Source organism: Lepisma saccharinum, chromosome 11, assembly GCF_977018435.1.
Source record: "Lepisma saccharinum chromosome 11, izLepSacc3.1, whole genome shotgun sequence".
In the NCBI taxonomy this organism is placed as follows: domain Eukaryota; kingdom Metazoa; phylum Arthropoda; class Insecta; order Zygentoma; family Lepismatidae; genus Lepisma; species Lepisma saccharinum.
The window spans coordinates 30,990,002-31,011,734 of NC_139239.1; the positions used below are offsets into that span (position 1 = coordinate 30,990,002).

Sequence of the window (21,733 nt, forward strand, 5' to 3'; positions counted from 1 at the left end):
TTGCAACTGCTGAGAGTAGAGGTCAGCAGTGATGGTCTGACCAGGTGGAAGGAGCTCGTAATGCACCACTTGCCGACAATTCCACCATACAGAGAGCATAACCTTTCATGGGTGCAGACGTGGTCTTGAGGTGTGAGGAACAGGGTCATGTGGCGACAACCAATGTCTGGTATGCTTGGAAGTGTCATAGAGGACCCACTTTTAGTCACCAGTGAGCAAGCAATCAAATATGGGTGTGTTCAGGTGCCGAGTGAGCAAGGACAAACAGGCTGTCAAACAAGGTTGTTCCTTGTTGGCTGCCGACAATGTGTGGGGTACACACTTGCTTAACTTGTATGACTTCCCTATCCTATGCAGGTGCAGTCTGACTGTTTCAGCGGAAACATGGATCCTTTCTGCAAGTTCATCACACGTTAGACCACTGTCCTCCACGATGGCTGCTTTCAGGGCCTCATCATCCAACTCATGTGGTCGTCCACTGCGAGGTTCATCCGAAGGGCTCACATATCCCAAACGGAATTTCTGGAACCAATGCCTGGCAGTACATTCGTTCACGGCATTCTCCCCAAATGCCCCACAAATGTGGCGACCTGATGTGGCAGCTGACAGGCCCACTTTAAAGTCATACAACAAACACACGCGAACAAGCTGCTTCGATACCTCCATTTCTCTTCGACATTGGACGAGCTATGACTGCTGTGTATGCGCAACTTGCCTGTATTACTGACAGTCGATGGTCAGACTAACTCCCGATCGCTTGGCAGGCACGTGCGTCATTTCGTTTGCTCTCTGTGAGAGCATGATTAATGGGACATCAAAAACGGGAAGAACTTTTTTGGTTACCTTGTATATATTTTAGTAAACTTAAAAATTGCAATCTTGTGTGGTGCAATGACTCACACTCTTTGAAATAATTGTTAGAAGTAGAAATATGAAGGCATGCTCACTGCCATGATAGTATCCCCCCTCCTAGAAATTTTTGGCTTAAAGTTTACCCATATAAAAAGCCTCACGTTTCCGTTCTGATATCTGGAGGTCTGTGGCATCAGATACATTTTGGGAAAGTAAGGGTTCCGTGAAAACTGTTTGCTGTGGAAACATCAATGAAGTAAGTAGAGATATGTATCAAATTATGGAAGGGTTCAGAATGAAAATAAAAACAAGAAATCTACATAAACGAAATATCACAACGTAGTTTGGCTGGTGCTTCTAACTGCTCCCCCTCGAGCATTTGGAATAGGTCTTTGCAGCTAGTTTTGTCTTCCCTGGCTGGACTGTAGTAAGATTAAGTAATTTGTCCACTATTTCACATGAAAAGTTTAACTGAAATATGAGCAAATGGCATTAGTCATCTATATTTTTTAGCCTAAGTCAGGATAACCCCTTTATATACTATTTATACATTTCACACATAATATTTATAAATTTCACTCATATTGGCTCGAATATCTTATTTCACCTGCAATTTAGTCTTATTTTTACTGGAGCCACCAAAAAAATCTCCCCGCCTAGTATTTAGGGTACTCTCTTTTATTCCAGGAAGGCAGAACTTGCACTAGTGTGCGTAATTTATGCCCAAATTTTCGGAATGTGATGCATAAAAAGCATACTCTGGACATGATGTCACATTCACTTTCTTTACTTTTGTGAAGAACTGTACCATAGTTTCAGCACTGTTGAAATGATCCAATCTGTGTTTGGGTGAACGTGAGCTTGTGTTCGGCCACGAGGTTTTTCGGATCTTGATTGTGTTATCCGGTTTTTATTTCGTAGGTGTTACGTGTTTGGCTATAAAGTACCTCCTGTGAGGTATTCGAAGTGAAAATTCATTTGGATTTATTAACTTAGTGTGTATTTGTGTAAATAACAGTATAGTAGTGATAACGATATACTGACTCACCTGAACGCCATTAATCAATGTACTGGGGGAAGAAGCAACACTATGTGCTGCTGATACCCTATTAGCATTAAGCGGTGGTGAAACTCCCGTCTTCCTTCATGATGAGGATGCTATCATGAAAGGGGTGGAAGAACAACAAGAACATCGTGCACAAAAGAGATCGGCGGATTCAGAATCATCTGCCCAACCAGATAAAATTATCCGATCGAACGAGAATGAAAGTTCTCTATCACGACAGTACACATATGACAATGCACAATCAGGTCCATATATAGTACTGTTAGAGGGAACAGGAAAAAATGTAGGAAAACTGTCCAGTGGCAGTTTAGGGAATAAATTTCGAAAAGCAGGACTACACATAGAATTGATCAAACAGTGTGGCAAAAATAGAGTCCGTGTGACTTTTCCAAATGTAAAAGCTGCAAATGCTTTCACACAAAATGAAATGTATCATAAGGATTTACAGGTTCGAGCTAGAATTCCTCAAGCTCTTGTACAGTGAGACGATCTCATTTTCGGGGTTGGCATAGATATTAGTGTCCAAGATATTATGGATGGAGTGCAATCAGCGATCCCAGTCATCAGTGTGAGGCGTATGCAGAAGAAAGTATGGAATAATGCAGGTTATTTCGATCTGAGACACACAGAATTAATCTGCATAACCTTTCAGGGTAATGTCTTACCAGAAAGAATACTAGTAAACAGTGAAATTTTCGAGGTTCGGCCTAGAACGAGGTCTGTCTTACAATGTCAAACTTGTTTCCGTTATGCGCATCAAAGTAAGAACTGCCGTTCAAAAGCAATCTGCTTCAACTGTGGAAAAGAAAAACATGGAGATTCCTGCACAGAAGTTCCTTTTTGTGTCATATGTTGAGGTAATCATAGAGCTGCATCCCCAGATTGCCCTCAACAACACACAGAACAGCAAATACAGATGCGGATGGCAGAGGAAAACTTATCTTACTTTGAAGCTAAAGCAAAAATATTGGGGACATATACACCACCTCTGACCAGAAGAGACATTTTGGCACCTAAACAATTTCTACCGCTCCCCTCTCACACTGAGGTCATCCTATGTAGTACAATGGCACATCCATCAATATCTGTGACAACTAGAGAGTCAACAACTTCTAAAATAGTTACATCCTCGCAACCCTCAGTGCGAAAACAGAAAAAATACACGAGTGTGAGCAAAGATGGGCTGCACTCACGTAGAACTAATACATGGACACGAGAAACTCCAAAACCATCTAAAGAGCTATTTTATGAATCTTCATCACTTGACAGTTTATCCTGCCTGACCCTGTGGCCGAGTGGTTAGCACATCGCGCTGCGACACCAAGGGTCCCGGGTTCGAATCCCGGTCGGGCTTGGTTGTTTGTGAATATGTCCATTCATCAATTTCATCATTTCATCACTCATCCCCATCTTCGCAAATTAGCCAAGAGGCACAAAACGTGAAATAAAATAAACTAAATCAATCAATCAATTGACAGTTTATCCGAAGACGAGGAGAATACGCCATCAGACCCAATCGGACGAAATGCGCAACTCCAGTCTGGATCTAACCATATTGAGCAACATCTACACGAACATAAATCATCAAATAGACAGATCATTTCAAAACCTCCGGCGGAAAATCTTCAGGCACTGTATAAATCGTTAATGCAAACTTTGCCAGAGCTGTGGTCGGCACTAATAAATATATCAGAACTTAGAAGGCAACAACAACTACTTAAACATATTCATGAGCTAACAGGAAATCTCTTGACTGTTTTACAAAACTTAATTTCATAAATCCAGGTATCAAAAAAAAAAAAAAATCAATACTATATTGTAGGGAATGGAATTTTTAATTCAGTGGAATATAAATAGTTTTTCTGCACGTAAAATAGAATTAAATAAACTAATTGTGGAATCCCATCCTTTAATTCTCTGTTTACAAGAGACTAAAGGAAAGCAATATGAAAATTACAATCTAAAATAAATATAATACTATAGGTCCGCCATTTCAACACAATGAAAGAGGTGTGAGCATACACATTCATGAGTGTGTGGCCCACCAAACTCTTTTTTTATACCCACAAATTAATATAGCAAACAAATATCATGTAGAAATCATAGCAGTGTGCATAAAAATACAAAATGTTTATTTCTGTATTATTAATTTTTACATACCTTCGAATTCGTTCTCAAAAAATACAACTACAAGATTTTCAAGGTACTCTGGACAATATTCCAGGCCCTTATATTCTATGTGATCAGAAGTATCCGGACACCCACCTGGAAATAAAGTACAAGTTTGGGCAACCCTCCATCGGGAACACTGGCAGTCAATACAGTGTTGGCCCACCCTTAGCCTTGATGACAGCGTTCACTCTCACAGGCATACTTTCAATCAGGTTCCGAAAGGTTTCCTGAGGAATGGTAGCCCATTCCTCGCAGAGCGCCAAAATGAGAACAGGTATTGGTGTGGATCGGTGTGGTCTAGAACGAAGTCAACATTCCATAACATCCCAGAGATGTTCTATGGGATTCAAATCAGGACTCTGGCAAGACCAGTCCATTAGTGGGATGTTGTTGTCGTCAAACCACTCCCCCACAAGCCCTGCAGTACGGACGGGTGCTCGGTTGTGTTGAAAGATACAATGGTCATCCCTGAACTGGTATTAGATGGTAGCCAGCATGAAAGCTGTTACAATGTCAACGTAAGCTTGTGCCGTGACATTGCCATGTAAAGCAACAAGGGGGACAAGACCCCTCCAGGAGAAACATGACCACACTGTAACCCTGCCACTTCCGAATTTCACTGTCGGCACTATACAGGCTGGTAGATGTCGTTCACCAGGCATTAGCCACACCCACACCCTACCATCGGATTGCCACATTGTGTACTGTGATTCATCACTCCACACAACGGTTTTCCACTGTTCTATGGTCCAGATTCGACGCTCCTTGCACCACACGAGGCAGGATTTGGCAATTGTCTGTGTGATGTTTGACTTATGGGCAGCTGCTTGGCCATGGGAACCAAGTTGCCACACCTTGACCCAAACAGTAATGGTGCTTGGAGTAGATCCTGATGCAGTTCGGAATTCCTGTGTGATGGTGGCAATGGATGATTGACGATAATGCTGTACGACCCTCTTCAACACTCGATGGTCTCTGGAGGTCAACATGGGAGGTTGGCCTGCATGCTTTTTGGTTGTACACATCCCTTCACTATAACATTGGAAACAGTGGACAGAGGGATGTTTAGGAGAAACATGGAAATCTCACACACAGACTTCCTACACAAGTGGCACCCAACCAACTGACTACGCTGAACATCTGTGAATTCCTCAGACCATCCCCTACTTCTGGCTCACACTGTCTGCAGACTACTGAGTTCGCTGACTATGTGTTCCACGCGGTAGATGGCAGTACTGTGTCGCCCTCTATGATAAACTCATAAACACAGAGAGGATGTTTCGCGGTGTGTCTGGATACTTTTGATCACAGAGTATTTGTGTAGGAGATTTTAACGGGCATAATCCAATGTGGCGCAGTTCACGATTAGATCATTTTGACCAATTTTTAGTGGACTGGATAGAACATAATAATTTTATACTTATGATGGTTCCGTAACACATATTCCACGATCTAGAAATAATCATTCTGTGATAGATCTATCCATAGTGTCTGATGAAATTTTCCCCCAACTTACCTGGTTTGTGGATGAGGATATGCATGGAAGTGATCACTTAACCAAACTTGTTAAAGGAAGATTTATGTATAATGTACAGATCCCGCGAAATGCACCTCTCCTTCAACGCTGGAAAACTAACCTTATTGACTGGTCACTGAATTCCACAATAATTTACTCCTTGATATTATCAGAAAATTGACGATCTAATAATGACATCTCGTATCCTAAATTTATACAACTAATTACAAAAACTCTGAATAGCGTAGCTATACGTTCAAAAGGGCAACATACACATAGATTCCCACAATTATATTGGTGGACACCAGAATGCGAAACTGCTAAAGAGAATCGTAAATGTGATGAGAAAACATTTGCTAGCAGACCCACAATTACCCACAAAATTGCCTGGAAGAGAAGTCAGGCTCTTGCCAAAAAAGCTATCAAAAAAGACAAAAAAAAATTAGCCTCGATAAGTTATTGTAACTCTCTAGGTAATGCTGAACCTATAAAACTCGTCTGGAAAAAAATTAATTCCTTAAGACACCCGAAACTAAGCAGGAAACAGACAATTGATGTAACCTGGCAAAATGAATTTCTCTCCATGATTGCGCCTCCTACAGTAGATATAGAATATCAACCTCCTCTGGTTCCACTACAAACTTTTACAAGAGAGTTTCCAGCTGTGACTGTCATAGAATTACATAATATACTACATAGAGTTAAAAATTCAGCACCAGGAATGGATGGACTTCCATACAGAGCTTACCTAAAAGGGGATTTTATATTTTAGTCACTTTATAGAATAAAACATATACCAGGGGTAGTATACCTTCAGAATGGAAAACACATGTAGTAATTCCTATATTAAAGTCGAATAAACCACCATCAAATGCCCGTTCCTACAGACCAATAGTCCTAATTTCAGTATTGGAAACATTATTCGAACGCACGCTACAAAAACGTCTTATGTGGACTTTAGAAAAACAACGATTCTTTCCCCCTACACAAATTGGTTTCAGATTACAACATAGTAGTCAAGATGCCATTGCAATTCTCAATGCTGTAATTCAAAATAACATTGTTATGAATTCCTATTGTTATAGTTTATTTATATATGTGGAAAAAGCCTATGATGCTGTACCACTGATGCAACTTTGTCAATTACTAGAAAGAATAGATATATCTCCTATGATTCCTAGGTTAATTTGGAATTTATATGCTGATCGAAATTTTTTTGTCTGGTTTCAAAATTCTATCCAGGGACCTAGATTCACAACTACAGGAATTCCACAAGGAGCTCCACTCTGTCCTATATTATTTAATATATATACACACAGTCTCTACACTATGAACAATTGGAGGATTTTGAACTTATTCAGTATGCAGATGATTTCTGTTTTAACAGAATTACTTCACAAGCAACACAGGGACTAATAGACATGACACGTTTAATACATAAACTTAAAGCATGGTTTTATGAAGTAGGTTTATCTTTCAACCTTAATAAATCTCAAGTTATGATTTTTAATTCTCGTAGCCAAAATGTATTTCCTAATAATATTAATCATATTTCTAACATCCCAGTCGTATCTACATGTGTTTCATTCACGCCTTCAAACCATATCGTAATTCCCACAAAGTATTAAATTATGACATCATGTCTACCAAAAGCAGCACTTTTCTTAGCTTTATTACGACATCATGTCTACCGAAAGCAGCATTTTTCTTAGCTTTACTGAACGCTTCACTTGATCTGCCCCCCAAACATCACTCAAGACCGCCCCTAAAATCATTCATCATAATCCCCCAAAAATAGTTTGGATGAATACGTAATAATTGAGGTCTATTTCAATGAAATACAATGTTAAACTGTCCTAATTTTTTAATTGTTCAATTTTTGAAAGAAAAAAAAACACCCTTGAAGCATTGATAAGTTAAATGTAGTAAATTAAATTATGTAAATGTGATATAAATAGTGTTTCTGAGTGGGTTTATAAAACTTGCAATTTGAGTATTTAACACAAATTGTTACACACCTTAAGATAAAGATAGAAAATTCAACCTTGGCAAACCAAATAACATGCTCCCGCCGTATGACCGATTCAACTATTGTTTCACGAGACATTGCAGAACCCTAGCTGGAAATTCTTAAGCTCAGGGCGATAATATAACACGATTCCTCTTTCAAAGAACTCATCCCTCCATCACCCCCATTTTCTTGGGGTAAATATAATTATTTTAGTAACCCATAACTATAGAAAAAATTCAGGTAAGAAAGGGTTGCTTCATAGTCATGGATTTGCTTCATATTTGTTTTTTGTTTTTACTGATAGATAGATACTTGGTCCAATATGACAAATATGTAATATTAGACTTGTCCAACAAATATTTTGAGAGTTACGAATTTTTGAAAATTTGAGGACAGGTCCCTCTAAGTAGAATAAAGCACCGTCAAATTCTTTGAGTTTCAAGATCATAGCTAATACCACCTTCATAGAATTAATAAATATAAAAGAACGGAAGAGTTGGTTGGCATAATTATAGTAATAATTAATTTTTAGTTGTTTATATTTTATTTGTTAGGTGAAATTTTTTAAATATTAAAATATAAAATATAAACAACTAAAAATTAATTATTACTACAATTATGCCAACCAACTCTCCATTTATGCCCCCCCCCCCCCTGATCTAACCTCGACAGCTGACACGAATTTGGCCAGGCAACGATATTAAAAATTAAAATCCTGTAATCTAAATTACATTAAACTAAACAAATCCATACACTGCGAACCCCTAATTCAACCCTCAAACCACTAAGTCCCCAGAAGTTAGCAGAATATTTGATCTCTCTTTAATAAATACATATGTGAAATTTAATTAAAAAGATTTAAGCCAGAATAAAACTTTAATTCAAATTACAAAGAAAGGTACAATTTATTACATAAGATGAATTATATTAAATGAAATTATAATTAGAAACAATATCACGAAAATTTCCCCCCAATAATTTTATTCTCACATCCCAATATTATTCTTTTTAAAATTTCACCCCCTATATCTCTGATCGGGGAACCAAAAAAAATTGATATTTGCAGCATAAAGTGTCCTCGGACAAAACTTTAATTTAAATTAAAAAGAGAGGTACAATTTATTAGCCTACATAAGATGAATTATATATATTACATTAAATTATAATTAGAAATACATCCCAATATAATCTTGGGATGTGAGAATAACTATTGGGGGGGAATTTTCGTGATATTGTTTCTAATTCTAATTTAATGTAATAAATTGTACCTCTTTTTTTAATTTAAATTAAACTTTTGTCACAGGACACTTTACGCTGCAAATATCAATTTCTTTAGTTCCCCAATCAGAGATACAGGGGCTGAATTTTTTTTCCGATTTAATGCAAAATGAAGGAAAATGTAAAATCGAGGAACTTAAATCGGGGTTCCACTGTAATTATTACTTGCAAATTTTAAATTAATATATAAATTTGGGATAGGGCAAGTGCTTCCCTTTGCCCCCTCCAGGTTACGCCTATGCTTACATTCACACATAGTGAACATAAATTTTGAATATTGTAGCTTGAAACATAATGTACTTCAGGCTTTGTGCTAAATACATAAGCATTTTTAATAAGATTTACTTCTAATGTCATTTTATGCAAATGATTTTTTTATCACCCTGTCTCTGAACCGCCCATCCCAATTTTTCCATCAGGCATTAGTACACACTCTGAGTTACCTACATATAAAATTGTGGGGAAATTGAAGGGGGGGCATTGCATGAAATTCGATATTGAAGTTAGTCATTTATTTTTCTAAAAAAAATACATAAAACTATATATAAAAATAGATGTTTATTGATGCATTCATCTGAAACATTATTTAAATGAAAGCTTATACTATTCTGAACAAAAGAAAACAAACTTGAAGTTTCTACGGCAAACCCGAGGGAAGATATGATCGTTTATAACCTAATGCGTGTCATTCAAAGTGGAGCTGCATGTGGCGTACAGGGAGTTCTTAAAAAGCTTGAAACTTCTGAACCCCTTGACCAATTTTAAAAAAGTTGTCAGCATCAAAGGTTCTATAAGCATACCAAATTTCATCAAAATCGGTGATGGTGGGTGACATTTTCACAAAATTCTGGATGATTTGATATGGAATGACCCATATAGCTCTTATATTATATTACTTTCCTACTAAAAAAACCTAAACTTTGACTTTCGTCTAAAATTGAATAGGCTACCAATTTTGGCCTTAAATTCCAGCCATTTACATTCGAGATAGTGCAAAAAGCCACAGAACATAAAATAATGCTTTAAATGTACTGAAACGAATGTTTTTACCATAGCTTTCTACCATTTTTCTTAGCTGAGCTATCATAATTATCCCAAATGTCTGCAAAGGCCAAAAATACCCAAAGTCATGAAACAAAAAAAAATGGCCAGCATTTTTAAACAAAGTCAAGTTTTAGAAAAATAATGCCTGCTTTGAACTACCCCTGCATATGTGTTAGAACAATGAAATTATTGAAAATTTTAGAAGTGGTCAAGCAACCAGTGCTGAAACATTTGATATGGACGGACCCATATGCATTCTGGACAAAAATTTTGGTCTTAGTACAATTTGTGTGAACTAAAAGTGCATGAACATCATAGTAATGCTTCTCACACTTATTCAACATTTCTAACAATATTATTTGTACTCATATTAGTGGTAAATTGTGAGTGTTTTAAGGCCATTTGTCAAAAATATAGCTGTATGCCAGTGGCAAATTGGTTCATACACTGTATACTGAAACCTGTGATATTTTTACTATAGGAAAAATTACCCCTCAGATTTTTTAATATTATGTTTAACATGTATTGATTATGCTGTGTAACAATTTCCATTGTGGTAAAACCTGGGACTCAATATCAAACAATTACCCGAAGTGGAGTGTTTTTTCCACCACAACATTTTACTTTATTTAAATTTTTATCTACTATATGAGTAGGAAAGTGTGGTAATATAGTCATATTCTGTTAGGACTGTTCTTCTCCACTCCAACAATACCTAAATCATCAAAATACTCCACATAGTTTCTGAGATAAGACATGTTTTGCGCCACATGGTGCGTTCATTGATCCACCTGATTTCTGAAAATCTTCAAATTTTAAAAAAAATTGTAACTTTCAAAATATTTGTAGGACAAGTCTAATATAACATATTTGTCATATTGGACCCAGTATCTACAAGGTAACCAAAAAAAAGTTCTTGCCATTCTAGAGCAGTGATAAACAAAGAGCAATACAGTGGACGGTACGTACCCTTAGGTTTCGAAGTAATCTCCATCAGCATCCAACACCTTTTGCCAATGTTCCTGCAGCTGCACAATAACTGGTGATAAAACTCAGGGGGCTTGGATGCAAAGAAGTCTGTGAGTGTGCTCCACAGGTCTCCCTCATTTGCGAAGGATCTCCCGTGGAGGTGGTTGTCGAGGGAATGAAACTGGTGGTAATCTGTTGGTGCAAGGTCCGGTGAATATGGAGGATGGCACAGTGTCTCCCAGCCAAGTTGCTGAAGGGTAACCCAGGTCCTCTTTGACACATGTGGCTTGTCATTGTCGTGCAGGAACAGCATACCCTTGCGATTCACCAATGCCGGCTCCTTCTGTCGCAATGCACGGTACACCCTTTGCAACTGCTGAGAGTAGAGGTCAGCAGTGATGGTCTGACCAGGTGGAAGGAGCTCGTAATGCACCACTTGCCGACAATTCCACCATACAGAGAGCATAACCTTTCATGGGTGCAGACGTGGTCTTGAGGTGTGAGGAACAGGGTCATGTGGCGACAACCAATGTCTGGTACGCTTGAGAGTGTCATAGAGGACCCACTTTTAGTCACCAGTGAGCAAGCAATCAAATATGGGTGTGTTCAGGTGCCAAGTGAGCAAGGACAAACAGGCTGTCACTCGTTGTTCCTTGTTGGCTGCCGACAATGTGTGGGGTACACACTTGCTTAACTTGTATGACTTCCCTATCCTATGCAGGTGCAGTCTGACTGTTTCAGCGGAAACATGGAACCTTTCTGCAAGTTCATCACACGTTAGACCACTGTCCTCCACGATGGCTGCTTTCAGGGCCTCATCATCCAACACATCTGGTCGTCCACTGCGAGGTTCATCCGAAAGGCTCACATATCCCAAACGGAATTTGGAACCAATGCCTGGCAATGCATTCGTTCATGGCATTCTCTCCAAATGTCCCACAAATGCGGTGACTTGATGCGGTAGCAGACAGGCCCACTTTGAAGTCATACAACAAACACACGCAAACAAGCTGCTTTGATATCTCCATTTCTCTTCGACACTGGACGAGCTATGACTGCTGTGTGTGCGCAACGTGCCTGTATTACTGACAGTCGATGGTCAGACTAATTCCCGAACACTTGGCAGGCACGTGCATCATTTAGTTTCCTCTCTGTGAGCGCATGATTAATGGGATGTCAAAAACGGCAAGAACTTTGCATGACTATGATGCAACTTTTGTCTTTCATTTGGGTGATTTCACATAGAATGACTGACCCTATATTATATTTTTAAATTCTCAAGGTGAACTTTTGGCGCCATTTTTTTTCAAGATGGCGGCAAACTTACAGGTCAGACAGTAGTAGACTCTTTATAATCAGATTTCTCACATTTCTTTTACTACGGAGGCAGTTTGTTTCATTTAAGTTGCAATTAGTTTCCCAGAAATCATTATCTTTTCTGGACTACTAGATTTTCAATGTTAGATATAGTTAAAAAACAGTATCATTTAATGCACACTTGTTAAATGTGCTGTAATAATATGTTCCATGTATATTTTGTTTGTGTTATGTGAATGTGTATATATTATGTAGATATATTTGATAAGCCTACTGAAACATGAAGAAAACACTCATAAAAACTGTCCATTCAAAAAAGGTGTTAGCTTTCTTGCATATACTACTTATGTCTTGCTATGAATTCCATATTTAAACCTCAATTTTAAAGTTAGAAACAAGTGTCTCTTTACACTAGAGAAAGAGTCTGTTTTGTTTTCAAACCACTTTCAACTAGTGGCTCTCAGTTATGAATTTTTAGCCAGTATTTAAATACACACTTTGGAGAGGAGTGTTTCTACAGAGGAACCTGTAGCCTTTCATTCATGCATTGAATTACCGATAGCATTACTAGGAAGAGAAAATTCCATGTGTGACCGAAGTAACATGTTGACAATAATCTGGCAAATGGTGTTAGAAGTAAGATGCTACTAAAGTGGGATCATTTCCAGCTTCATGTATACTGTTGAAAATACATGGATCTTGTACTCATATATGGCATCTTAGTGCTAAACACAAAAGAACTATGAAATGTTAAAACAAGATCACTGCAAAACCCTGCTATTGAGCAGATTTCACACCAAAGTTGGATAATACATGGCTAGATATCATATTGAGTGCATTTAATTGTTTCCTGATTATATATAAAAGGTGAAACATATCTGGCATTCCTACATAAAAGTGAAATCCTTGGTGTTGAGCAGCTTTCACACAAAAGTCAAACACTACATCACCCTTGGAAGCCATATTCAATTTAAAAATCATTTGAAAAAATTGGAACTGTTTACACAAGAGTCCCAAAGCATATGATTCTTCTGTGATACTGCTACGAGAGTCACACAGCCTTTACTTCTCACTGTGAATACTTCTACAAATTTCCAAGTTCTAAAATGTATAGGGAGAAGGTTTAAATATGGGTTTTGGAGTTATGACATAGCCGACTAATTTTGCCATATTTTCTCAAATCTCCTAAAAATAATGAGCAGCACTGGCAGGTGCTGCAGCCTGGCAGAGGCTATGGGAACTGGTTATCTGTCAAGGACAAAGGTTGCCGTGCCAATTCGCAAGAGAAAGTGGTGGTTAGTTTCGGCCTTGGACGCTGTTATAGAATTGCGACCTCTCAAAACTTTTTGCAGGTATGTTTTAACTCAGCATTTTCTGAATTCTCATCTGCTTTGTATAGGCTATGATATTAGCGGTACATAAACAAATGTGGGTTTTTATAATGCCATGATTTGTTTGTGAAATATGTAGGCCTACCACAGAGAGCAAAAATAAATTGAAGAAAAATAGCATGATGGTCTAAATATGGGCTATAACATGAGGTCTAATTTTGAGATCACATTTTCAACAAATATTTGGATGCTTTCCTTAATTTTGATTTTTCCCATTCCGCGTGATTTTCAAAACAACAGATTATTCATACATATGAAGTTTATAATGTTTTAGCAATAAATGACTCTTTCTTAAAATTTTAATTGCTTTTTGTCATATTGCCACTAGTAGCCCATATTTAGACCACAATCTTGAAATACATCATTATACCATTTTTTGGAAATTGCTTTTTTTTTAAAAAACAAATGGAGACCTTCTATACTTTAGCATGCTATTACATTTAAGTATATATTTCATAGATGTGAATTTTAAAGGCAGGTGCTTGATATATTAATTTTTTACCTCGGAAAATGACAACATAAAAAGGGTGGCCCATATTTAGACCTTTTCCTCTAGTGATTCCAAGCTACCAGAGAATGTATAGTGTGCAACTATGGTGTGAAAGCAGATTAGAATTCCAGGGAGTGATACATGTATATTAATAAATACGAACTTATAAGATCTTTATTCCAATACTAATCTACTTTCTGATACCTGATGTATGGACAACAAAGTTAGTAATAAGGTGTGTTTTATACAGCATACATTGACACACTTGTAGGTTTAATATCTTCTGAAAATATGCTGCATAAAGAAACAAACTGCCAGAGTACTAAGTGCGAGTGTACATACTAGATCAGATCACTGACATGGCAGACATGCTGCTTAGTGTTTGCATTCTAGTAATTATGGAGTATTCTACTTATTACTTCATAACTCAACATTCAGTTAATTCTTTGAATTTCAGTGTAAAATTCAACTGATGTAATAAAACTACCTAGCATTTTTTCATTCAAAATAAACTGCTAAAAATGTACAAAGTAATGCTTGCTTAACCCTTCAGGAGCATTACAGTGTAATATGTATGACATTTTACACACAAAACATGAAATTGGGTTACAAAATTCATAATGATGTGATTTCATAGATTTATGAAGTTCTTCATGGAGTTTGCAAACAAATGATCAAAACTTGAGTATGATGGTACAGGCTGAATGTATGAAAAGGATTAACAAAAGTACATTACATGTGCGACACTTTTAAAATGTTACTTCATTTGTCTGTGAAGCATATAGGCTTCAGATGCTAGTAACTTTTATTGGTGAAATGTGCAAATTATATGCATTCACAAACATCTAAACCTTAATGCAATTGGAAACAAATAATAATTTCCATACTAATTCCTTTTCTTATTTACATAGAGTAGGACCATATTTTGTGGAATGCTCCTCCATCGCTTGTGCTATATATCTGAGATAGGCAGGGGCTAAAATTAGCTATTTTCTCGGACATGATTTGGTATGCGGTCCTAAATATCTAAGTATTTACCACAGTCTCCACATAGTACCCTTTCGTGTTTGGTCTCAATAGGCTGTTTGTATATGAGAGATGCAAACCGAGCGATTTTGTTCGGTTGTTTGTTGTCTGCTTGTAGAATGGACTGCTAGGATTTGGAAAAACACTGAACTCATTTGTTCCATGCTCTGCAGCAGTGATGGTGAATGCAATCAATATGATATCAGCACTTGTGATGATGCAAAGATAAGAGAAGGTAATTGAGAGACTGAACTGGAATGTGAAGAAGACCATTGCAATGAACGGCAGAGTGACATACATTAATAAATGTTTGTAAGGTGCCAAAGAAATGTCTATGGTGCTAAAGAACCATCATATGTAGGGCTGAAATAAAATAAGGTGAAAAAAGTAATCATGAATATGTACTTGTAACTATAACAGATATAGCGCGACCGATTGTGTTACTTTTGCAGGTGCAACCGATGAAGCGTTATACTGAGGTTATATAATAAATTTGTACAAGAAATTGTCAATGGCATACATAAAAAAATTGCATTTAAGCAAATGAGATATTTCTTAAATTCTTGTCATACGAATAGTAGCACAAATAAATTATCGATTACTGTGTACTAACACATACATACCGTTCGCTCCGCCCCTAGGCCCCTAAACAAAATAAAATGTTCCTTATAACCTACGGATGCATTTCAATTTATCTTTTCTTACCTACACAGCAGTCTCCAAATGTCACTACCTGTCCAATGTAGAAACCATCGATTGACTTAAAAGATAAATACACAAGTAGATCAAGTATATTAATTTTTCCTTTTTAAAACAATGTACTTGTTCAATATAACGTTTTACTATTCATTCATCCACCCTCTTTGGGGAAGTCCACTTCCCGTCATGCAAAGTCACCAACGCGAAATACTTAGTGCTTTTGTGCTGCCATCTATTGACGTGACGGCAAAACAAATCAGTTTACAAAGATGTGTACGCAACTTGTCCATCATTGTTTTCATTTACATTTATTTTTAATATTATGGGTTGATATAAAGGGAAATGATGCTGATGCTGACAAATAAGACATATTCTGCACTGTTTGGGTTTTTGTTTCTATTCGCGAACTTACATAGAATAAAACAACATTAAGAAACATGGTAATGGACAATTTACATCCACATGTCTTTTTAACACCAGAACGCCAATACAAAACGTTTTCGGAGAGTATTTAATATTCGAAATAAAATAGGAACCCTCCTGTTTTTTATATGAAACATAATAATACGGAATTAGAGAAAATCATTCCGTATCTTCCACTATCTGCTCAGGTGATTTTCATGAATATTAATCTCACAAACAATCTTTATCTTGTCTGTGATACAACATAATCCGTTTCTCTGCTTTTCACTTTTAGTAATTGAAGCATGCCTTATAATGTCTAAATTTATTAATGACACACCATTACGAAAAAACAAATAACTCTAGAATATCACATCGTATCTAGTTGGTTTAAAAACAAAACGACAGATGGCACCACAAACGCCAAAAATCTTCGGCCTTCGCACAATCAACTTGGAATGGTGGGAAGTTGAATTAAAAGGGAAAAGACTACGTCTTTCTACAGTGATATATGCGAAGAGGGTTTTATAATCGTGTGTTCACACATATATTGTAAATTTCAGGTACGTATTTATCTCAGTTGACATGCAAAAAGATATGAACAATGTCAGTTTTATATTTCAGTTAGTTTTTTAGCATTACTATATGTCGTACGTACGTGCTGTCATTTGTGTTTTTTGCAACATAAGGTCATAGAGGAATTCGTCGCTTGTAAGGTTTCAACAGTGGTTGATGTTGATGCAATATGGGGTGTGTGTAAAAAATGAGACAGAAATTTGACCAGAATCTGTAATTATAAATTTAGGACCAAAATTTACAAAATCAGACCTTGGAAAAAAAAGGGGGGTTAGGTGAAGTGGATAAGGGTTGAAATTGTGCAAATAAATCACAGACTATTACACTGTATATCATGTTCACCCCACAACTCATTGCAATAATTTAAAAAACTTTTGAGATATATTAACATTTTGCTCTTTTCATACATTCTAACAGTTTTCGCCTTTTAAGCATGCAATCAATGATGGCCAGTCATAAAATTGAAAATTTGAGCCAACGTGGATGTTATGGGCATGTATTCTTATGTTATTTTAAATGCAGCCTTTGTAACCAAGGTTGTAATAATGTTTTGTTACTTCTACCATTATAACTGCATATCGGCTGAAGTTTCGATAGTTTAAGCTAAACTAATAATGGTACACATGCTTTTGGTAAAAATTTACTATCCTTCGGACACCTATAACTTCTTCATTTCATCAATTTTTGACATTCGTACTTACCTATCTGCTTCGTGGAACATTCCTTAAGGTGTATTGACGTTTAGGTAACACTTTACTATGGGTGAGACGGATTTCTTCAAATGTACAGGAGAAAGTACTTACGCAAATCATTTTCTGTAGCATTTTTGAAGTTCGGGAATGTAGTTTTGATCCATTTTAATGCAGATGCATGTGGATTTCTACGAAAATCTCTTTCCGACGTGCTAATGCTGCTGCCGCCATTTGCTTTCTGCACGAGAGCACAATGTTCCGTGTGTTAGATAACTTAAACCCCATAGTCAGTGTTTCAACCGACGCCGTGTTTTCACTATAAGATGACGTGTCAAGGATGCGTCATGAAGTTGTTGCCGGGTGTGGAAGATGCCGTGGAATTTGTAATTCAACACGGAATCTTGAAGAAAGAAGTGGAATGCAGGACGTGGAAAGTTATAATTAAAAGAATTCCGTGTATTTTCTTTCATCGAGAAAACCCTATATTGTCCCGTATATGCTAAATTGAACTAAAGGAGTGCTAATGGAACCTAACCTAGTAGGCATACCTCTTCCCCGTGATGGTTTGTGAGGCTATCGTGAATTTTTGGGCTAACGTCAATGGTTTTTGGGGCTACCCGTGGATGGTTTGTGGGGCTATCCGTGGATGGTTTTTGGGGCTAACGTCAATGGTTTAATAATTACTCTTTATGTCAAAAATTGTGCCATATTGTGTGTGGAAATAAAGAAAAACAGTAAGTACTCGTTAATGTAAGAAATATACATTATTTTCATTAGAAATTCATTATTTCACCTAAAGAAATGTTCCACAATGCATAATAGTACGTTAGCAATGTAAAAAAGTGTGAAATAAATTATTTATAGGTGTCTCACCTATAGTAAAGTAGTACCGAGACATAATATGGCGCGTACACCTTCCTACATAGTCGTGCTTGTGTTTTGTCGATTTTCATCTGTTATGCAGTGTTTCAACCTTCGGAACCCAAGATATACCCGTGAACCAATTTTTTTAAAAAAACTTTTTCGCATTGTTTTAAGAAAAAAATTGAAATGTTTCATGGCGCTATCCGTGAATTGTTTTTTGAGCTATCCGTCCCGGAATTGGTGGGAAATGTAAACAAAAAAATTATTTTAGTTTGAAATTTTTGAGTCCAAATTTCCTACGGATTCCGGGCTCCGCCCCTGGGGTAATTGACATACCGCCCCCTACCGCGGCCCTGCCTCCACTCCGGCTACCCGGCTTTCTCTATAGAGTCTCTGTTAAAGGCATGTTAGAAATTGGCCGGAGTCACCTACCACCAAATGAGCCCCAAACTTTTAAATTTGAAGAAATCAGTTTCCAGGATACGGAAAACGTACCTGAATTTCACCACGCATCCACGACACGTCATATTAGGCATATACCCACACGCCATTCCTTCTAAGGAGTAGCTTACATTCACTGCCACATATTCGACATTCCTTTCCTTCCTTCACGATCCCGTGTTCAATTAAATTAAAAAATCCACGGGATCTTCCACACCCGGTACAAATTTCACCATGCATCCACGACACGTCATGTTTCTAACTTTCGTTGCAAACACAGACAGTTCGAAACACTGGATACCCAATGAACATGAACAAAACACAATCACGACGTATGATGATGTATGAAGGTGTACGCGCCAAAGGCTATTGTCTGTCGGAGAATTAATTTACAAGAACATGAATTTCCCCTATCATACATTCCCACATCACACAAAACGCCTTCCCGATGTTAGACAATACTACAGGAACTTATTACGGTAAGTAGTTCCTTCTGTAAAAATGAAGAAATATGTCCGAACAATAGTAAACTAGTACCAGAGAATTTGTTTTCCCCTTCTTCTTGTAATTCTTGTGTTTTTAGAGAAGTGGCCTGTATAAAAGATAGGTTAGTGAGTGAAGATGAATTTGATTAGTGCGTTATTCCTTATTACTAGGGCCCAGATTTATAAGCACAATCATACAGTAAAATAAGCAAGGTAATAAGCACAAAAAATGAAAAAAATAAACATAAACAAATACAGGAAAATCTGGGAAAAACATTTGTTTATTAGATCTCTTACCTTATTCAAAGCTGTTACAGTATGTAAGGAAGGTCATCCTGAGATTTTCTTGTGTGAAGCTCCTGTGTCTGTCAGTGAAGAATGATTTGCACAGTGAAAAAATGTTCTTTCCAGTAGAATGACATCACAGGCGCATGTGAAAAACACCACAGTTCTTCTTCGGTGAATTCCTCTTCAATGTCTGTTTCTTCACCAGAAATATTTTTATACATTTGCCGCAAGTGTTTTGTAACCGGGATTTTTCAGTAATACCTGACTCAGCTTGTCGGACACAATTTTAGCAACACCGTGAGTTTCTGAAGACAACGTTACTGAAATTTCATCAGTGAGAGAAAGCGAATGTTGCAATGGAGTATTTCAAGCTTTCAACTGTGTTACAATACGAGGCAATTTGGAAAAATGATTTTGGATGTACTGTATCTTTTCTTGGATGCCGTTTCTCCCATGCGGCTATTTAGAAGCATTGGTCTCATCATCCCAATGCCGTCGTGTGATTGAAATAGGATTGAAATATGACAGATTTGGGTAAAATATGCTATTTTAAACCAAAATCATAAAATAAGCAAGCATAACAGTTTCCTGCAGAAATAAGCATTTATAAGCACTTTCAAGTGCATCATTTGTATCAAATGACATTAAAAGTTAATCTTATTAAAATGCTTATGTATTTAGCAGAAAGCCTGAAGTACAATATGTTTTAAGGTATAATATTCAAAATTTCTGTTCACTGTGAGTGAAGGTAAGCATAGGCGTAACCTATAAACCTCCTGGCACTTGAGGAACAAACAAATAAAGGGTAACAATTGTGATTTTTCAAGTGTATTTAGCAAATAATCCTGGACACTATTTTTATGGGACGGAAAACGTTGTGAATCTCTCAACCCAGAGATAGTTCCAAAGTTACGCCCATGAAGATACTATCTAATAATATTTACTAAGTTGTACCACACTTTGCAATGCAAAGTGTGGTACAACATGGCACAGAATTCGACTGCGCTACTAAAATAAAGGACTCCATACCGATGTTCTGGGTTCTTAAACTATCAGTTATGTGTTCATATCACGCATTCAACCACAACCGTCGGAGTATAAAAAATTAAGGCATGTATGCCTACTTTGTGTCCACTCTGTAGAATAGTTAGTTATATACTGCTCTACATGAAATATTAGGTTATAATTGTTTCCCTGTTGTGTTTTCCAGGAAATAATTCATCTGAAAATTGAGATAGAGATCCACTTCATACTTCTAAGATCAATGCGGATGGTCGCAGTGTTGATGTTATTGATCTAACAAATGACACTTCTAGAGTAGAAACAATCCCACTTTTGAAACAGTCCTACATCCAGAAAGGTGATACAACCACATATAACTATAGGATCTCTGACATCTTCATCTGCCCTAAATATGTTAAACTACAAATCATCTACTATGGGTGAAAAAAATCCAAGTTTCAAGGAAAGTTCAGCTAGTGAAATACAAGTGCTAACTCTTGGTGACTGTGAGAAAGGATCAAATGAGTCAGTCAAACATGATTCCCCTAGTACAGTATCTCTTGGTGAAACTACCAAGTCAGTAGATGAGGAAGCAAATTGTGCATCAAAAGATGAAGCTCTAGTCGGTCAACCAGCTTCAGACATCACAGAGAATGATGATCAAAATAGTGAGGTAAGTGTTAGTAAAAACAAAATAAATGAAGGAAATAATAGCATTAAAACTACTTATTTTCAGGAGGATTCGTTATACTATCGTAATTACAGGGTGGCTCAATAAGTCACTTAAGACCCCTGGTACAAGGCCACTGCAGCGCGCAACATGGAAATGGTGATGACCAATCATTATCAGGCCAAGGGGGAACCGCGCGGTGGGAGGCCATCTTGAATTCAACTTTAGAATTTTAAATAAGAAGGGGGTGATATGATATAACAAATCAGGCTAGAATTTCACGAGAAATGCAATGGTGAAGGTTTTTTCAATGTATCTTTAACCAGTAAAAAGTTATGACTGAATTCTTGTACCAATTTGTTCCTTTTTGAGGTGTTAAAAAAATGCCTTAAAATTTGTTTAGCGCATCGGTAATGTATCGAGATCAAAGTGATGTCTAGGGAGAGAAGTTTGCATGCCATTGCACACGATTTTAATCGGAT

The 21,733-nt window shown here is 37.1% G+C and overlaps 1 protein-coding gene across 1 annotated transcript in view; it reads right to left on the reverse strand.

Moving 5' to 3' along the window:
- Positions 1-16,028, reverse strand: part of LOC145994987 (uncharacterized) — a 54,828-nt gene extending 38,800 nt beyond the window's left edge. The window contains exon 1 of the mRNA XM_083131521.1: positions 15,838-16,028. The gene's annotated coding sequence lies outside the window, so the exon portion shown is untranslated. The remainder of the gene's footprint in view (positions 1-15,837) is intronic.
- Between the last annotated feature and the right edge of the window lie 5,705 nt (positions 16,029-21,733).